Below are 19,487 nucleotides of genomic sequence, written 5' to 3' on the forward strand. Positions count from 1 at the left end.
AGCCTGTGTTAATGTCAATGAAATGCCCACAGTGATCCACAAGCGCCTGGAGAACCATAGAGAAATACCCCTTCCGATTAACGTACTCGGATCCTAGGTGGGGTGGTGCCAGAATAGGAATGTGCGTCCCATCTATCGCCCCTCCACAGTTAGGGAACCCCATTTGTGCAAAGCCATCCACTATTTCCTGCACGTTACCCAGAGTCACGGTTCTTCTGAGTAGGATGCGATTAATGGCCTTGCAAACTTGCATCAACACGATTCCAACGGTCGACTTTCCCACTCCAAACTGGTTTGCGACTGACTGGTAGCTGTCTGGAGTTGCCAGCTTCCAGACTGCAATAGCCACCCGCTTCTCCACTGGCAGGGCAGCTCTCAATCTCATGTCCTTGCGCCGCAGGGTGGGGGCAAGCTCCTCACACAGTCCCATGAAAGTGGCTTTTCTCATCCGAAAGTTCTGCAGCCACTGCTCGTCATTCCAGACTTCCATGACGATGTGATCCCACTACTCAGTGCTTGTTTCCCGAACCCCAAAGCGTTCCACAGTGCTAAGCATGTCCGTGAATGCCACAAGCAATTTTGTGTCGTACGCGTTACGCGTCTCGATAGCATCGTCGGAATCCTCACCCTCACTCTCACTGTCACTTTGGATCTTAAGGAATAGTTCAATAGCCAAACGTGATGTGGTGGAGAGACTCGTCAGCATACCTCTCAGCATTGGGACAGGACCCAGAATCCTCCGCACCCACGTCCCCTTCCCACAACCCACAGTGCCAGAATGGGAAAAGGTGCTCTGTGGGATAGCTGCCCATAATGCACCACTCCCAATAGCGCTGCAATTGCCGCAAATGTGGCCACGATAGTGCACTGGGCAGCTGCCAGTGTGACAGACTGCAGCGCTCTCCCTACTCAGCTGCACAAAGTCAGGTTTAACTCACAGCACTGTACATCTGCAAGTGTAGCCAAGGCCTTAGTTTCTGGCAGTCAGAGGTTTAGGGACACCCAGAGCATGGATTTGCATCCCTGACCATCTTGGCTAATAGCCATTAATGGACCTATTCTCCATGAAGTATGCATGATTAGAGAAGAATGTCTAGGAAATGAATCAGGATTTTCTAGGAATATTTGCTGGAGCAAATCCAACATTCCAATGTTCTGTTGCTATACAAGGGACTTTGGTGGAGAATTACACAAAATGTGTTATGTTGTCCACCTCCGATTATCACATTGGACATATAATAACAGAGAAAGGAATCTGGGCACAGGGAAAATAAAGACTGAAGTGGAAGAAGGAGGAAATGAGAGAGACAGTATTGGAGTGAGTGTAGGCTGAGGAGAAAACCTGTCTTTATTTTCTATCTTCACTCCTTTCTGTTTCTCTTCCTTATCCTCAGCTCCCACCCACTGTGCCCTGATTGATAGATACTCAAGGCAGATGCAGAAGGGTTGCAGGGCTGTGTTATCTTGTGTGGATAGCACAGTGGGGCAGGGCAGAAGGGTTGCAGTGGGGAAAATATAATCATTTCGTAACGGGTTCTATGTTATCTCTTCAAGAATCAATGGGCAAAAGGGAACTCACATTAGTCACACATCAGCTGTCCTTTATCATCCCCTTTGTTCAATAGCGTGATACTTCCATTCAAAATGTTAACAAAAAATGTACTTTTTGGTAATTTTCTATGTTTGTGAAGGGAACTAATAAAACGTAGCCATAAATGTCATTTACGTTTTGTGTGTGTGTATGCATGCGTGCCTGCCTGTGTTCATTTTGGAATGAATGGCCCTGGGCCTCATTTGGCAGTAGAGCTGGCAGTCTTAATTGCTCTTGATTATGAACTATCATTCTATTGGGATTAATCTACTAAAGAACCAAATTCAGATTTGATGTAACTTTTCAAAAAGTAATGTAACAGTGCCATGGAATGGGAGTAGCAGACCATGGATTGAGCAAGATTAAATGAGAATTTTTTTCCATTTTCAACTGCTTCCAGATCCACCCATTTCCATGCTACCTGTCAGTATTGAATTGAGAAAGAACAGTGGGCAAGGGTACAAAGGAAGCAGAGGCTAGGAGCAGCATAAAATATATTAATTCCTATGATTATTTATTATTTTACCAGAAAACAAGTTCTCAGGGAGGGCATTATGAGAATATGGGTTGGCATGGCAGAAGGTATGGAGATGTCTGTGACAGAGAAGGAGATTACTGGGGGCATAGAGGATGGCTGCAAAGGCAGAAGGAGGAGGAGGGCAGGTGGAAGCACCCCAAAGAAGACCAGGCCAGAGATGCAGGTGAAAGATTGCATGATATGAGGTCTGAAGGCAAGGATAAGAAGTTTGATGTTGATCACCATTGCAATGGAGACACAACAGGGATAGAAAGGTTACTTAGTGAACCTGATAGATGATAAGATGTTAATTGTTTGCTTAAACCAACATCTAGAAATGGCCTTTAACCAAATTGTAGTTCTGAACACCCTGAAGAATCCAAATCAAGAAACTTATGGCTGGCTTCTGTCATTATAATGGTCAAACTGGGATTCTAGGTCTGAACAGCATGAACTGGTGAGCTTGGAAATCTGACCTTTTGATTCCTATCTGATGGCTTGGAAGCCCATCTCTAGTAACTTCTAGAAATTCCCCGGCAGTTTTCTTTTCCAGCAAACTTTTGACAGTTTCTTAAACCAATAACTATGTAAGCTCAAGAAATAATGAACTTGCATGCAAAATAGATGTTAATAAGACCTGTCAGATTGCCATCTTTTTAAATGCCAATAATCAAAATTTGTAATGGTAATTGCACAAAATATTGTACATGTCACATTAATTACTGTACTGCAATTTATTTCCAAATAAATACATTTCAGTTTATATCTCTGTGGATCTATCTGTTCCTTAAATGTAGGACCCATGGCTACATCAAGTTTTTGCTTTCTGATTTTTTTTCTTAATTATTTTCTTTATGAAATATGCTTCTCTAATTAGCAACCACACAGACGAATAGGTGATTTCAAAAAGAAAGTCAAAGCTTTGTTTGACTACAAGGTTATGAATATATTTATGTTTTCATTAATTATGCTATGAAGTTCAAATGAAATGCAAAATGTATCCCTCCAAAAAAAATCTTAGTTGATGCTAATTAATACCTTTGGCCTATATTCCACTTTCCCACAGGTTACTCTAAAAGAGGGTGTGGAAAATGGTCAGAAAATTCCCCAGCCTTATGCCAGAAAATCCCTGACAGGATCTCCCAACAGGGGGAGGAGTTTGAACAGGCTGAATAGTAGGGCAGAGGGTGTCATATGCCCCCATATCTCTTGCCTCTGTTACTTCTCTTCACAGCCCATGTATTATTAACTCCATTAGCTGTCATGCTTCCTCCCTGCACCGTTTCGTCCACAAGAGAGTCTGTGCTTTCTCCCATGCTGCCCCTATGGCAGCAATAAGCTCCCTGAACAAATGTCTCTTGCAAACTCTCTCATCTCCTCCACATCCTTCTCCTAAACCTGTTTCTTTCAGTCATAATTCAAACACTGAATGCTCAGCACCAGTCTGTGAAGAGAATTACATTTTTAAATGAAAAGAATCAATAGTATCTAAGTAAAGTAATAATACAGAAATGAGAGCCAAAAGTATGTGCACATTCAGTATCTGATGTTGTGTGATCCGTGCCCTTCTGTCACCCTTCTTTTCTGGTTGATACCACCTTTCCCAAATCAGGTTGCACATAGTTTGTCATAATGTTTAAGGCCATAAGGGGCAACCAGATCATCTCATCTGACCTCCTCACAGGCCACCAACACCACCCCGCACCTGCACCCGAAATCCAGCAGCCGAAATTATAATCCACAGAAGACTAGATGTTATGTGCCACAGGGAGAGAATCCGAGGTCCCCCCCACAGTGGTAGGGGCATGATTAAGTAAGCTATCTTCAAATAATCTTGGCAAGCAAACCTGCACCCATGTGCTGCAGAAGAAGGCAACTCCACATCCCCTGCTTCCCACAAGGTCACTGGCAATCTGACCCAGGGTGAAATTTTCTTCCTGACCCCACATATGTCAATCAGTTAGACCCTGAACACGTGAGCAAGAACCAGCAGCAGCCAAGCACCCAAGAGAGAATGCTCAGTGCCACCTCAGAGTTCTGGTGCTCCCAGGCTCCGAAGCCCTGAGCCCCCCATCCCCGCAGGGCTGAAGCCCTAAGCTTCAGCAGGCAACTTCTACGGGGCAGAAGCCCTGAGCCTCACCACCCCACCACAGGGCTGAAGCCCTGAGCCCTGGCAGATGTACCCTGGCTCTCAAACTTCTGAAGATTGTTGTATGCAGCTTGGAAGGTCAGTAAGTTTGGCCACCCCTGCTCTACACCATCATAAGGGTCCATCTGGATTGATCCCTTTGCAGGATAGGGATTATAAAAACCTTGGGACAGAGATGCTATTTGTCATTTGTTTGCAAAGCATCATATATCCCTATGGTGCTGTGTAAATACATAAACTAATAAACAGTGTCACTGAGACTGCACAGAGCCTCTGGATCCAAAGGAAAATCAAATCCCATACCTCTAGATCCTAGGGAGTCATTGAGATGAGCTGTATCCATACCAGTGCATCCTGGCTCCTATCCTTATTGGCACTGTGCTACCATTAGCCTCTCCACAGTGGCTATCCATTATCCCACTGTCTCAGAGCTTTGGGAAGCCACAGAGAATGCATTATTATCCATGTGGACTTTTGGCTTGTAAATCCATTGGCTGCTAAGAAAATCATACTACCTGCTCCCAGGCTTCTACAAATGTAGCCCACCATCCACGACTACCAAAGCATTCAGAGCCCCAATTGCAGGGCAGTCATTCAGAGGAGTTTTGGCTGGCTCACAGAGAAGGGAGCAGAGCATTCACCCATGCTCCCCTGCCTGCTATCTCCTGTGCACTTCTTTGCTCTCTTTGGCATTTGTGCTGCCACAGGGGAAGGCAGTCCACAGGACAAGGGTTTGGGAGGATATGTAGCCTGCCCACTCTGTAGTTCCCAAACGCAAAACACCTGAGGGAATGTTTGGTATTTCCTGCCCCTCTAATACATCCAAAGGTTTTTTTCTGCGAGACGGTGTGCTTTTCACCAATACTTTTGTCAGATTACATCAGAGACGGGGTGCAGGGTAAAATTTTCTAAAGTATCCAAGCAACTTAGAATTAGAGTTGGTCAAAACTCAGAATTTCCATTCTGTGGGAAATGCTGACATTTTCAAAATCTGTTTTTGTTCCAAAGCAGAATGAAAACACAACAAATTCAAATATTGGGGCAATAAAATGTTCCACTTTGATAACATTTTGAAATGGAAAATTGGAACTGTTTTTTCCCAGTTGTTTTAGGATATGTTTCCACAGAAAGATTCAATTTCAATTGCATGAAGTTTTCCAATGGAAAAACATTCTGTCTGAAAATTTTTGACCAGCTGTACTTAGGAGCCTAAGTCCAATTGACTTTCAATTGATTTAAGTTCCTAAATCACCTGGACACTTAAAAAAATTATCAATCGTATCCCATTTAAGCTTTAAATATTTTTTCAATCTATTTGCAATAAACTCCATGTGTTATAATAGGCTTTTTCTGGCCAAATTGAGGATTTCTCTGAAGAAAAGTTTTGAGGCCTCACTCCCCACTGCTTTGCACCAGGTTCACACGAGCACCACACTGATTTCACTGGTGTAAAATAGGATCAATGATGGCTTTTTTTTAGCTTCTTAAAGCTAGCCTGTAAATATGTATATTGTGTTCAATTAAAAAGGATCTCTAAATCAGGATACCTAAATCACTCATATGCCCAGAATATGAAACCCAGAGAGACAGGAGCACGTATCCAAAGAGAACAGAGGTATGGCAGATGAAAAGAATTAATGGTTCAGGCTTATATTTTATTGAATTACTGAAATAATACTAAAGTAATTAATGGGATGCTTGCGTGTCATTATACTTTTGAAAACCATTTCCCTCAGATCCAGTAATGCTCTGAAACAAGGATGCTGATTATGTGACCAATTGTTTAGCATGTGTTTCTAAACTGGTTTATAATTACCAAATTAATCTCTCAAAGGTATTAAAAGCTTATTTGCACAATATGCATAAGACTAAAAGGGAAGCAAAGCACTTTACCTGCCTTGACACCAAACACCGCAATAGCAACTATTTGTTTGTGTAGTCGGTGTGGCTTTGGGAGCAAGTAAATATAAACAGCAGGAAACACAAATACAGAGGCAGTGCAATTGGAGGTTGTCAGGCAGCAGTATGGTGGCTTCAGGAGCTGAATTCTGCTTGGAATAAGCTTTGTCTCAGTGTGCGTAAGAGGCTTTGGCACTGTATCAGACCTCTGGGGAAACCACTCAGCAGGGTGGGGATTACTATAGTTTGTGCTTCCCAATTCACAGCAAACTTGCTTCCCCGTCATACCCCTGCATTAACTCTCTGTGCACCACCTCTGATTTTTTGTATGTGGTTTTCTTTCAGCAAATAGACTGACACATGCTTGTAAGTTTAGATAAAATCCTTAAGATACATGACTGAGTGAGTACAGAACACTTGAAATCTATGGCTAAAGCCAAAAGCATGAAGATGGGTAATTTTGCCAGGATGGATAATTCTGGAATTGATATGCTCTCCAGTAGTTGCTTTGTCAATATACCTAAAATGCAAATGAATCATATCTGAATATTAATCGCAGCAAGAGTTGTCTAGTCCCTCCAGTAATATAAACTTACTCCTAATACATTTTCTGTTTCAAACACATGGACTACAGTCTCTTTTAAGGCTTGTCAAGGGTTAATTTTTCTTCGCTGTGGGAATAATATGCACTGGGAGAAACTCCATGGTTATTCCTAACACATGACTATCAAAGAGTCAGATTAGTGGAGGGGGAGAGGGAAGGAAACTGCCTGTGCACTTCCTGTCTATTAATGAAGCTGAGATTCCATAAGTATTTAATATCTATTGTGGCTTACATAGGAAATTGCCTGAACACTTTTAGCAAGTAACTGAATATATGGTTGCTATATTGAATACCATTTTTCCAAGATCACTTTTCTTTCAATTATGACAGATATCCAGAAAATGTTGTAAAAGCAGTATCCTCTTACAGAGCACAGCTAAGTGAGCACCTATAAAAAATACAGCTTTTAAAATTCACATCCCTAAAACGTATTGAGAAATGTGAAGTGCACCAGTATGAAAGAAACAACAGCAATTGTTTTATAAGCACTGCTAAGGCAATAAAATGTGGATTCCTTATGTAGGTCCAAATGTAGCAGCTGGATTTGGCTTTATGAACCATGAAAAATAGTTCCCATCTGGAAGCTGATGTTGAATAAAGATGCAACAGTAAGACTGCATCTTGCATGTAACATTTATACATTTCCAGAACTGTGCTACAATAATCTGGGAGGACGGAGGAATGTGCAAATCAGAAACCGCTGGCTAGCATTTTTGTGTTCTCTAATTGTGGAACATCAGTTTTTGGGTGCTCAGCTTCAGATAGTGGGGATGAAATCCTGGCTACATTAAAATCAACTGTAAAGCTCCCATTGTTTCAACTCTCACTGCTGAAAGTTGGGTATCAGAGTAGCAGCCGTGTTAGTCTGTATCCGCAAAAAGAACAGGAGTACTTGTGGCACCTTAGAGACTAACAAATTTACTTGTGGCACCTTAGAGACTAAAGTTGGACATTGAAAATTTAAGGCTCCCACAATTAAGAGAGGAATTCTGAACATTTCACTTTGGTTGTTTGAGATTAAAGATGATAGTTTTCATAGGCTTGTCAGGGAGGTAACAAGATGATGATGATGATGATGTTTTCTTGAAGCATTAAAAAAAACTCTCAATAACCCAAACCTTAGCCATTAGAAATTTATGTACAGGGTCTGCAAATCCATTGTGATTAGGGATTACATTTTCAAAGTGACTTCAGCCAGGTCTTTAGATTTGCACCTCCTGTTTTGCATGTTCTCTGAGCATTCAAAACCCACATTTGCATGACCAAATAAGATTGCTACATGGCTGACTATTCAACTTGCATGTACACATAAATAAATTTGACCACATATTACAATTCATTAATTTACAAGGGGGCTTGTTAAATTCACAATGCCTCAGGAATCATTGTTATTACTTGAATAATGTACATACACAGTCCCTGATAAAATCGTAATTAAGGTTGTAAATATGTAACAATCATTTAGCAGAATAAAACCTTAAGGACCCAAACCCCATCATAATATTGGAAAGCTGAAATTTTTAAGTTAAGATAAAACTTAAAACATAGAATTTGGAAATTATAGAAAGACACAGTTAAGGTACTGCAAATGTGCCCCTACTCTACAACTACCCTGCATTCAAAATCAGGACACATGTTACTTGCTGTGATGTTCCCCTCTGGTGTTGTCTGGACCAGTGATCTGCTAGGCCACTCCAATCCTTTACTCTGGGAGTCAGCCTTACCCTGCTCTGCTGTGAGAACCCCCAGTCCTGGGCTGTTCACGCACAGCCTCTGGCATGTAAGCTGCTCCCAGCTACTTGCAAGCGAATGACACTAGCCAATATCCCCATTCCCAGACACAACTCTGGAAACCTCTGTCTTGCAGTGTCCAGTTATGCCCGCTGGATGCTGCAAGCTTATATAAGTTTGTCAATTTAACAAAGAAATTGATATGTATCAGGCTTGTTCTCCCAAGGGGAGTCTCTGACACGCTTCAAATCAAACGCACTGCTTCAGGTAGAATAAACCAACAGATTTAATAACTATAAAGGTAGATTTAAGTGATTATAAATCAAAGCATAACAAGTCAGATTTGGTCAAATTAAATAAAAGCAAAATGCATTCTAAGCTGATCTTAACACTTTCAGTGTCCTTACAAACTTAGATGCTTCTCACCACAGGCTGGCTCTTCAGCCAGGCTCTCCCCTTTGATCAATGGTTCAGTCGCTTGGTGGTAGTGGTGTCTGTAGATGTAGATGGAAGAGAGAGAGCATGGAAAAATGTCTCTCCCTTTTATCATGTCCTTTCTTTCCTTTTGGCTTTACCCCCCACCTTCAGAGTCAGGTGAGCATTACCTCATTGCAGTCCCAAACTGCCCAAAGGAAGGGGGTGACTTCCTCAAGGGTCTAACAGATTTTTTTGTTGCTGCCTAAGCCAGTGTCCATTGTTCCTGTGAGGCTTGGCTGGGTTTGTCCCATCCATGCCCTGACAAGGTGTGAACAACCTCTCTGTTCTTGGAGAGTTTTTGCATGGGCTTGCTTTAAGCCATGAGGATACATTTTCAGCCTCATAACTATATACATGAAATTATAACCTATAACCTTACTATAACATTACTGTAACAATTACTATAACATCACTATAACAACCATGCTCAGTGCATTATGAGCCTTCCGAAGACACACAACATGACAAACTTTGCATTGGATAGCACACAATCATTTTATAAAGATGAACATGGGGGTGTAGGATGTTCCCCTGAAGAACAGTGTCACACCTGCATACTGTATATATTTAACATAGGAAATATAAAGCACATATGTTAATTACACTGTGCCATACTACATATGTAATACCACTCACTATATATGGGACCTCTATATGATCATAGGCTTTCTTCAAATTAGCCCTGCATTAATAAGACAGCAATACTAACTTCTCACCTCTTATACTTTTATATATATATCCCAAATCTCTCCAGCCTCCATCCCACTTCTCTAATATAATTGGATTTGCATGTACTTGAAAAAGTGATTGGTGCACTAGATGCAGAAAGAAAGGGAGAATCAACTTAGATTTGGGAGAATGGATGCTTAAACCGGAGAATCCTGAGTAGAGCAGAGAGATTATATTATGTTTGTATTTAGCCCTAGTGTCACCACTATCGGAATACTCTGTTCAGTTCTGGTGTCCATAATTTAAGAAGGATGTTTCTAAATTGGAGGAGGGTCAGGGAAGAGCCACAAGAATGATTAAAGGATTGGAAAACCTGCCTGACAGTGGTAGACTCAAGGAACTCAATATATTTAGTTTAACACAGAGAAGGTTAAGGGATGATTTGATCAGTCTGAGTGTCAACATGGGGAACAAATAGTTGATAATAGGCTCTTTCATCTAGCAGACAAAGGAATAAAAGTTCCAATAGCTGGAAGTTGAAACTAGACAAATTCAGTCTGGAAATAAGGCATGCATTTTTAACAGAAAAGGTAATTAAAAATTGGAGCAATTTACTGAGTGTTCCAATTTTTAATTACCTTTTCTGTTCCACCACTGGTAATTTTTAAAACAAGAGTGGATTTTTTTTCTAAAGGATATACTCTAGTTCAACCAGGAATTATTTTGGGGGAGATCTATGGCCTATTCAGAGGTTCTCAAACTGTGGTCTGCAAGCTCCATTCAGGTGGTCTGCGGGTAGTTCCCTCTAAGGTGCATGCCTGGGCGGCCGCACATGAGACAATGAATGGCCTCCCACCTAACCAGTGGAGCTGTGCAGGCGTGGCTTCACTAATTAGGTGCCTGGACTCTGAAGAAGACACACATGTAAGGTGAGGTGGTGGCCTTGGGAGGCAGGGGGGAATAGGGAGTAGGTGGGAGGGGGCAGTGGGGTGAGAAGGGGGGGTGGGGGGAAATTGGGATGTGCAGGGCTGCGGCAGCCAGAGAAAAAGGTGACTTTCCCCAGCTCCAGGGCTGTGGCTGCCGGGGAGAGATGGCCATCCTTCCCAGCCTCAGCTCTGTGGCTGTTGTGGTGGGGAAAAGACCCCCCCTCCTTCCCAGCCCCAGCTCGGGGGCTGCTGCAGCACGGGAGAGAGGGCACATCCATTGCATTAGAAATGTAAGACTACAGATATTAAAATATGAGTTGTGTGCTTTTATTTGTAGAACAAAAAAACGTTAAGTATTATCAAGGGGTTTTTTTATATAGCGCTTTTATCCAAAGCGCTTTACAATAGTTAGCTAATGGTACAAATAACATTTGGAAAGATTGTTAAGTGGTCCACCAAGACCCTCAGCAATTTTCAAGTGGTCCATGAAAAAATAAGTTTGAGAACCACTGGCCTATGTTATCGGCAGTCCCTTCCACAACTGCATAGTATAGACCAGGACATAGAATCATAGAGTTTAAGGCCAGAAGGGACCATCAGATCATCTAGTTTGACCTCCTGTATATCACAGGCCACCAACACCACCCAGCACCCACACACTAACCCCAACAACTGAAATTAGATCAAAGTATATTACAACCCACAGGCAACTAGGCTATTATGTGCCCACAGGCAGAGAACAGGAGGGGCTGAGGTGCACCAGTGCCTGAAGATTAGGGAGAATTTGTGTGGTAACAGTAGGAAGTGTAGGCTGTATTCAGTTAGTCTGGGAGCTGGAGACGAAACGAGAATTACAGTCTTGTCTGTGTCCAGTGGCTTTAATAAAGAATCCCATTTCTATTTATTACTGCATCAAGTCCTGTCTCTTCTCTGTTGTAAGGGACATTACAGATACATTGTTTCTTTATAGTCTAAACTGTTCAGATGGTTTTTAACCTGCATTAAATCTAGAATCTTTAAATATGTTTCTATTGCCAAATGTTTTGCAATTAGCTTCTCAAAAAGTGTGGGAGTTTACAGAGGAAAAGTATAGCGACGTAGTGATCAAAGTAATGCTTCTTTCAGAATATCACATGCCAAAATTAGGGGAGGTTCAGTTGGATGAGGAGTTAATATCTATGGAAAGTTGTTAATAATTGGCCTGTTTTTGGCATCTAGAACATTTACGGTGCTTGTACATCTAATAGTAGGCATTCCAAGAAGCCTAGGGATCAGAGTGTTAATCTATTTAGATGATATTCTAATTGCTGCTTCTTCTCAGAAAGCAATAAAACTTCATTTGAATTAGACAATCCACCTGTCAACATCCTTAGGGCTTCAGATAGACTAAGTGGAAAGAAATCCATCCTTATTGCACAGAGATTGTATCTACATTTTATACTAAAAGCAGAAGTCCTAACATTTTAAAAAGTTAAATGCCCAATTGCACACACCAATGTGTGCATGCAGCCCTATGGCAGTGCGGAGGGTGCAATTATCATAAGTGCATAAACAAATCAGGTAACTGCATCAGCTAGCAACCACAGGTCACAATACAGAGGTTTAAAATGTGCATGTCTAATTGTGGTAATTTCGTAGTGTTAGTTGCAAGTGCAAAATGTGTACATATTTATGTTCCTAATTTAAAAGAAAAATCAGGCCCTTGAAGTCAGATTGTCAAAATTATTGCCACAAAGAGGGAGAAATTTTTTAAATTAAAGTAAGAATTATAACAAAAATTGAGGCAACTAACAATATGATAGCTTCCTTAGCATTTTTTTTGCCACATTATCTAACATCAACAGAACCCTTCTTTATGTGTTACTGATACAAAGAAAGACCTATGAACTAGAAAGGGGATGTAAAACTGATGTTAGTGGCTCTTCTAGAATTTGAGTGCTATGGCAATTTCACCATTTGGTAAAAATTATGGTAGTACAACCACTTACTTATTTTCTTCCTCCTTCACCCACATTTTGCAGATAAGTGTTTCCACTCAATGCCAGGCAACTTCCTTTCAGAGCTAAGGGTATGTCTACACTACGAAATTAGGTCAAATTTACGGAAGTCGATTTTTAGGAAGTGATTTTATACAGTCGATTGTGTGTATCCCCACTAAGCGCATTAAGTCGGCGGAGTGCGTCCACAGTACCGTGGCTAGCGTTGACTTTAGCATTGAACTGTGGGTTGCTATCCCACAGTTCCCACAGTCTCCACTGCCCATTGGAATTCTGGGTTGAGCTCCCAATGCCTGATGGGGCAAAAACATTGTTGTGGGTGGTTTTGGGTACATGTCATCAGTCGCTCCTCCCTCCTTGAAAGCAACGGCTGACAATCGTTTTGTGCCTTTTTTCCGTGCAGATGCCATACTGCTTTCAGCAGATGGTGCAGTAGGACTGCTAACCGTCATCATCCAACCGCCACTTCCGCTGTAACTCTGCTGTCTTGCTCTCCTGGTGCCATGAATCGACCTTGCAGGTCCTCTCATCGTTCAGTATAAATATCTATTCTCGTGGTATCCGTTGTCATCTAACGCTTCCGCTGCAACTCTGCTCTCCTGCTCTCCTGCAGACGCCATACCACAGCAAGCATGGAGCCTGCTCAGCTCACTGCTGCTGTTGCGAGCATTGTAAACACCTCACGCATTATCCTACAGCATGTGCAGAACCAGAACCTGCAAAAGCAGGCGAGGAGGCGACGACAGCGCAATCACGATAGTGATGAGGACATGGACACTGACTTCTCTCAAAGCACGGGCCCTGGCAATTTGGACATCATGGTGGTAATGGGGCAGGTTCATGCCGTGGAACGCTGATTCTGGGCCTGGGAAACAAGCACAGACTGGTGGGACTGCATAGTGTTGCAGGTCTGGGATGATTCCCAATGGCTGCGAAATTTTCGCATGCATAAGGACACTTTCATGGAACTTTGTGACTTGCTTTCCCCTGCCCTGAAGCACAAGAATACCAAGATGAGAGCAGCCCTCACAGTTCACAAGAGAGTGGCGATAGCCCTCTGGAAGCTAGCAACACCAGACAGCTACCGGTCAGCTGGGAATCAATTTGGAGTGGGTAAATTTACTGTGGGGGCTGCTGTGATCCAAGTAGCCAACATGATCACTGAGCTGCTGCTATCGAGGGTAGTGACTCTGGGAAATGTGCAGGTCACAATGGATGGCTTTGCTGCAATGGGATTCCCTAACTGTGGTGGGGCAACAGACGGAATGCATATCCCTATCTTGGGACTGGACCACCTTGGCAGCCAGTATATAAACCGCTAGGGGTACTTTTTAATGGTGCTGCAAGCACTGGTGGATCACAAGGGATGTTTCACCGACATCAATGTGGGATGGCCGGGAAAGGTACATGACGCTCGCATCTTCAGGAACTCTGGTCTGTTTGAACAGCTGCAGGAAGGGACTTACTTCCCAGACCAGAAAATAACTGTTGGGGATGTTGAAATGCCTATAGTTATCCTTGGGGACCCAGTCTACCCCTTAATGCCATGGCTCATGAAGCCCTACACAGGCACCCTGGACAGTAGTCAGGAGCTGTTCAACTATAGGCTGAGCAAGTGCAGAATGGTAGTAGAATGTGCATTTGGACGTTTAAAAGTGCGTTGGTGCAGTTTACTGACTCGGTTAGACCTCAGAGAACCCAATATTCCAATTGTTATTGCCGCTTGCTCTGTGTTCCACAATATCTGTGAGAGTAATGGGGAGATGTTTATGGTGGGGTGGGAGGTTGAGGCAAATCGTCTGGCCACTGATTACATGCAGCCAGACACCAGGGTGATTAGAAGAGCACAGCAGAGCGCGCTGCGCATCAGAGATGCTTTGAAAACCAGTTTAATGACTGGCCAGGCTACAGTGTGACAGTTCTGTTTGTTTCTTCTTGATGAAAACCAATCTCCTTGTTTCACCCTACTTCCCTGTAAGCCAACCGTCCTCCCCACTTTGGTCACCACTTGCAGAGGCAATAAAGTCATTATTGTTTCAAAATCATGCATTCTTTATTAATTCATCACACAAATAGGGGGATAACTGCCAAGGTAGCCTGGAAGAGGTGGGGCAGGAGGGAAGCACCTGGCGGGGTGGTGGATGAGGGGAGGAGGGAAGGACAAGGCCACACTGCAATTCAAAACTTATTGAATGCCAGCCTTCTGTTGCTTGGGCAGGCCTCTGGGGTGGAGCTGTTGGGTGCCCGGAGCCGCGCCCCCCGTGTTGTTGGGTGTCTGGGTGAGGAGGCTATGGAACTTGGGGACGAGGGCGGGCGGTTACACAGCGGCAGCAGCGGTGGTCTGTGTTCCTGCTGCCTTTTTTGCAGCTCCACCAGATGCCAGAGCATATCAGTTTGATCCCCCAGTAGCCTCAGCATTGCATCCTGCCTCCGCTCATCGTGTTGCCGCCATCTCTCATCTTGCTCCCGCCACCTCTCCTCTTGTTCATCCCTCCTGTCCTCGTGTTCATTTTCTGCTTTTCTGGACTCTGACATTGTTTGCCTCCACGCATTCTGCTGAGCTCTTTCAGTGCGGGAGGACTGCATGAGCGCAGAGAACATTTCATCATAAGTGCGTTTTTTTTGCCTTCTTATCCACTCTAGCCTCTGGGATGGAGATAATAGGGGTAGCGTTGAAACATTTGCAGCTGCGGGAGGAAAAAAGGGAGAGCAGTATTTAAAAAGACACATTTTAGAGAACAATGGGTAGACTCTTTCATGGTGAACCAAGCTGTTAACATTACATAGTACATGTGCTTTCGGTACGAGGTCACATTTGCCTCTTATATTGAGGGCCTGCCGGTTTGGTGTGAGAGATCACACATGCAGGGCCGGGCAACAGAATTCAGCTTGCAGGCAGCCATGGTAAGCATCAGTCTTTCAGCTTCTTCAACCTTCATAACATGTTGGAGTGGTTTCAAATAGCAGCGCCCTCCTTTTCCATAGCAAGCACCCGTTGGGTTGGCCATTTAAAAGGAGGGGCTGTACTGGCCGCGAATGCATCCTAAGTCTTCAGGGCAAATTAATCATTAAACACACTTGCTTTTAAACCATGCATTATATTTACAAAGGTACACTCACCAGAGGTGCCTTCTCCGGCTTCATGGTCCGTGATCCCGCCTTGGGAGGGTTGGGAGGGTATTGGCTCCAGGGTGATAAACTGTTCCTGGCTGTCGGGGAGAATGTTTCTCTGCTTGCGTGCTGTGCGCTATCCTCCTTCTCCTCCACCTCCTCATCGTCCTCGTCCCCAAAATCCTCATCCCTGTTGCATGAGACTCCCCCCTTTCAGGTGTCCACGGACAGGAGTTGGGTAGTGGTAGCCCCCTCCCCAGAATTGCATGCAGCTCATCATAGAAGTGACATGTCTGGGGTGGTGACCCGGAGTGGCTGTTTGCCTCTTTGGCTTTTTGGTAGGTTTGCTTGAGCCCCTTAATTTTCATGCAGCACGGCTGCGCGTCCCTGTTGTAGCCTCTGTCCATCATGTCCTTGGAGATTTTTTCAAATATTTTGGCATTTCGTCTTTTGGAACGGAGTTCTGATAGCATGGATTCATCTCCCCAAACAGCGATCAGATCTAGTATCTCCCGTTCGGTCCATGCTAGAGCTCTTTTGCGATTCTGCGACTGCATGGTCACCTGTGCTGATCAGCTCGCCACGCTGGTCAAACAGGAAATTAAATTCAAAAGTTCCTGGGGCTTTTCCTGTCTACCTGGCCAGTGCATCTGAGTTGAGAGTGCTGTTCAGAGCGGTCACAATGGAGCACTCTGGGATAGCTCCCGGAGGCCAATACCATCGAATTGCATCCACACTACCCCAAATTTGACCCAGCAATGTCAATTTCAATGCTAATCCCCTCATCGGGGAGGAGTACAGAAATAAATTTTAAGAGCCCGTTAAGTTGACAAAAATGGCTTCATCGTGTGGATGGTTAAATCGATCTAATGCTGCTAAATTTGACCTGAACTCGTAGTATAGACCAGTGCTAAGTATTTTTGAGCTTAGTTTTGGATAGCTGCTAGTTGGAAAATAATAAACAGGCTAGAACTGATAGTTGACCAAAAAACCCTCTATACTATCTCAGCACTTTGGGCTCTATAGGGTCAATATGAGCAAATTCTGTCAGACAACATAGTATTAGAAGCTGATTAATGTCAAAAGAAAACATAAGGAGTTACCTTTCAAATCTAGCCCCACAAATGCTAGTGTTCTCATATCAGAACCAGTGGTTCCTGGCAACATTTCACATTCCAGGAAAGGAAAATGTAGGTAGTCCCTCTCCAGGACTTGGATCCTGTGGGAGGATATATATATATTCTGGGCATGTGGCTGAATACAGTGACTAAATAGTGGGACTCCCCAATTGTGGATTTGTTCACTACCAGAAACAGCAGGTAGGAAAAATTATCTGTCTCGAGACAGCTTGATAGAAAACATAGGAGAGAGCTGCATTTTCCCTAGATGGAGAAAGTGCAGTGGATGAATGTTTTCTCCATTTCCCCTGTTTCAGATAGTGTACAAAATGATCAGGGATCATTTGAAAAAGGATCTATTAAGTATTCTTCCATATCTATCCCAAATAGATTCCTAAATAGCTTCTCCCTTTGTTTTGTAGAAAGTGTCTCATAACAATGTAATACTGTATATAAAAATCAGAGTTTCATCTCTCTTCTGTGACATCATCTGCACTGATCTCATTTCTATCTCAGGAAATCCCAGTGACAAAGGTCTTCCAGAAGACACTATTGACTTGTTATGCGAATCCAGGAAAGTTTCAATGAATTTTTTTTACAAAAGAATATATAGAGACTTTGCTGTTAGGTCCAAAAAACAATCTTGGAAGCCCTGTTCAGTTTTTAAGATCTAAATTTGATTGTATCTGTTATTAAAATTCAGTTCTGGCCTACAGGCTTTTAGTTTAGAATTATGTTCATCTTCAGTGAGGTCTCTATTTCCTGAGATAGAATCCTATCCTAAATATCTGTTGCTTTGTAGGGCAATAGACATCACCCCTGAATTGAAGTCACTTCAGGTTGTTGATGTTCCATCAAATACTTTAAAAGAAATGTTTGTGTCCTATTTCATGACATTGGTATCTCCAAAACTGCACCCATTGGCATATATGTAAATGGTAAATGACTTCATGAGATGAAAAGTAGCAGAGAATCAGGCCACAGGTCTGGTTTTAGATTAGATTCCAAATGCATGACTCAAATTTCTGGCACTCCTACTTGATTAGATTTGGTTAGAGAGTAATTAGGGAAATGCCTATGAGTTAGATTCACCCCAGCTGGCGCAGAGGTGTGTGTGGGGGGGATGTTCAATCCTTGAATGCAGGTGGCTTATGTACCACGTTTCTGCCTCAACTGTGTAGTCAGCAAAAATCAGATTTAAGCAGTGACCAACTTCCATAGGAGCACTTGGCTGAGGCTGTTTAGAGTGTGTGCTGAATCGATGGGATGGGAATTGTGGGTGTTTTGTGCTGCCGCAGCCTACCTTAGCGCAGACTTTCTGTCACCAGGGATTGTCTGCTGCCTTAATTCAGGCATAAAGCAAGCCCCATATTCATTCCTGTACAGAAACTTTGAGTGAAAGGCTGAAATATTTCAGAGTAAATTCTGACAAATATTCATATATCTACATTTTCTCTGCACTCGAGGGGAGCAGTGTTAACCAGCGCACTGAAAGTCTTCAAATGCTGACAAATACAATTTAGCTTTGAACAATTCTGTGGTAGTAAATCCCATTTGTAATCAAAAGGTGAGTCATTAGCCTTGACATTTGAGAAATGGAGATTACTATGATTTCATGGAAAAGATTCCCTAAAATGTTTCCCTAGCAACAGCTGCTGAGGAGCTTGGGGCATCTTTCAGGTGCCTAGGTGATAGTGAAGCTAGCAGCTGTAGAGCAGGCAGCTTTCTATTCTATGGCTGTAGCGTGTTACCCTTTTCCACTCAGATCTTGTCTACACTAGGGGAAAAGGTGCAGTTTTCAATTGAGCTAGTTGAACTTGACTCATCTCCCCCAAGCACCAATGAACACAGTTTTAATAATGATTTTAGCATGTTGAATTTATAGCCAAAGAAGTGCCCTAGGCAGTTTTACCAGCAGCAAGCATTCAAAAATCATAAGTTAGGTCTCACAAAATCAAGGGATTGTCTTAAAAATAATATTTCATAAAAACTTGGGGAATTTAGAGTTCTCATTATTTGCTTTCTGTTTTTGAACCTTTGGAGTGCACTTCAGTCACATTTTCAAGCTTTTTTTCCACTACCACAACAGCTATAAATGTACTTTTTAAAAAAACAAAACAAAAACTGAGCTCCTCATAACTCCAAGTGCTGGGACTTCATGAAAACCACCAAATATCATGAGACTCACAATAAAATCATGAATTGGCAACATTGCCTTCACTCTAACTCCAGCTCCTAGAATCAAACTAAAGATGTTAAACTGTGCCTGCACTGGTGTTAATCAGGTTTCAATCAAGTTATGCTAGCTTGGTTGAGCAACTCATCTGAAAAAACAACAACCCCTCTCCTAGTTTATATAAAGCCTCAGAAGACTTTTTGTAGGATAAGAAAGGGCAGTGAACAGACCCAGGTGAAGAAATGGTGCAAGGGATGTTTGTGTATGTAAGGTGTGTGTGTGTTGAAGATCATTGGAAGACTGAAAATGTAAGTGGAATATTGGCTGATGGCAACTGGCCTCAGAGGTTGCACAGACTGAATTCTTTGACCTAGCATACAAAAAAGGGTTGTTTTGGTGGTTTTTTTTTTTTTGGCCTAGGTTCCTTAGGATATTTTAGGTTCCTGCAACCAATCTGAATCTCAGGACCCCTGCAAATACATGCAAGGAAACCCCTTGACTACAGTTCATGGCAATGACAAT

This window comes from Trachemys scripta, chromosome 9, assembly GCF_013100865.1.
Source record: "Trachemys scripta elegans isolate TJP31775 chromosome 9, CAS_Tse_1.0, whole genome shotgun sequence".
Lineage (NCBI taxonomy): Eukaryota > Metazoa > Chordata > Testudines > Emydidae > Trachemys > Trachemys scripta.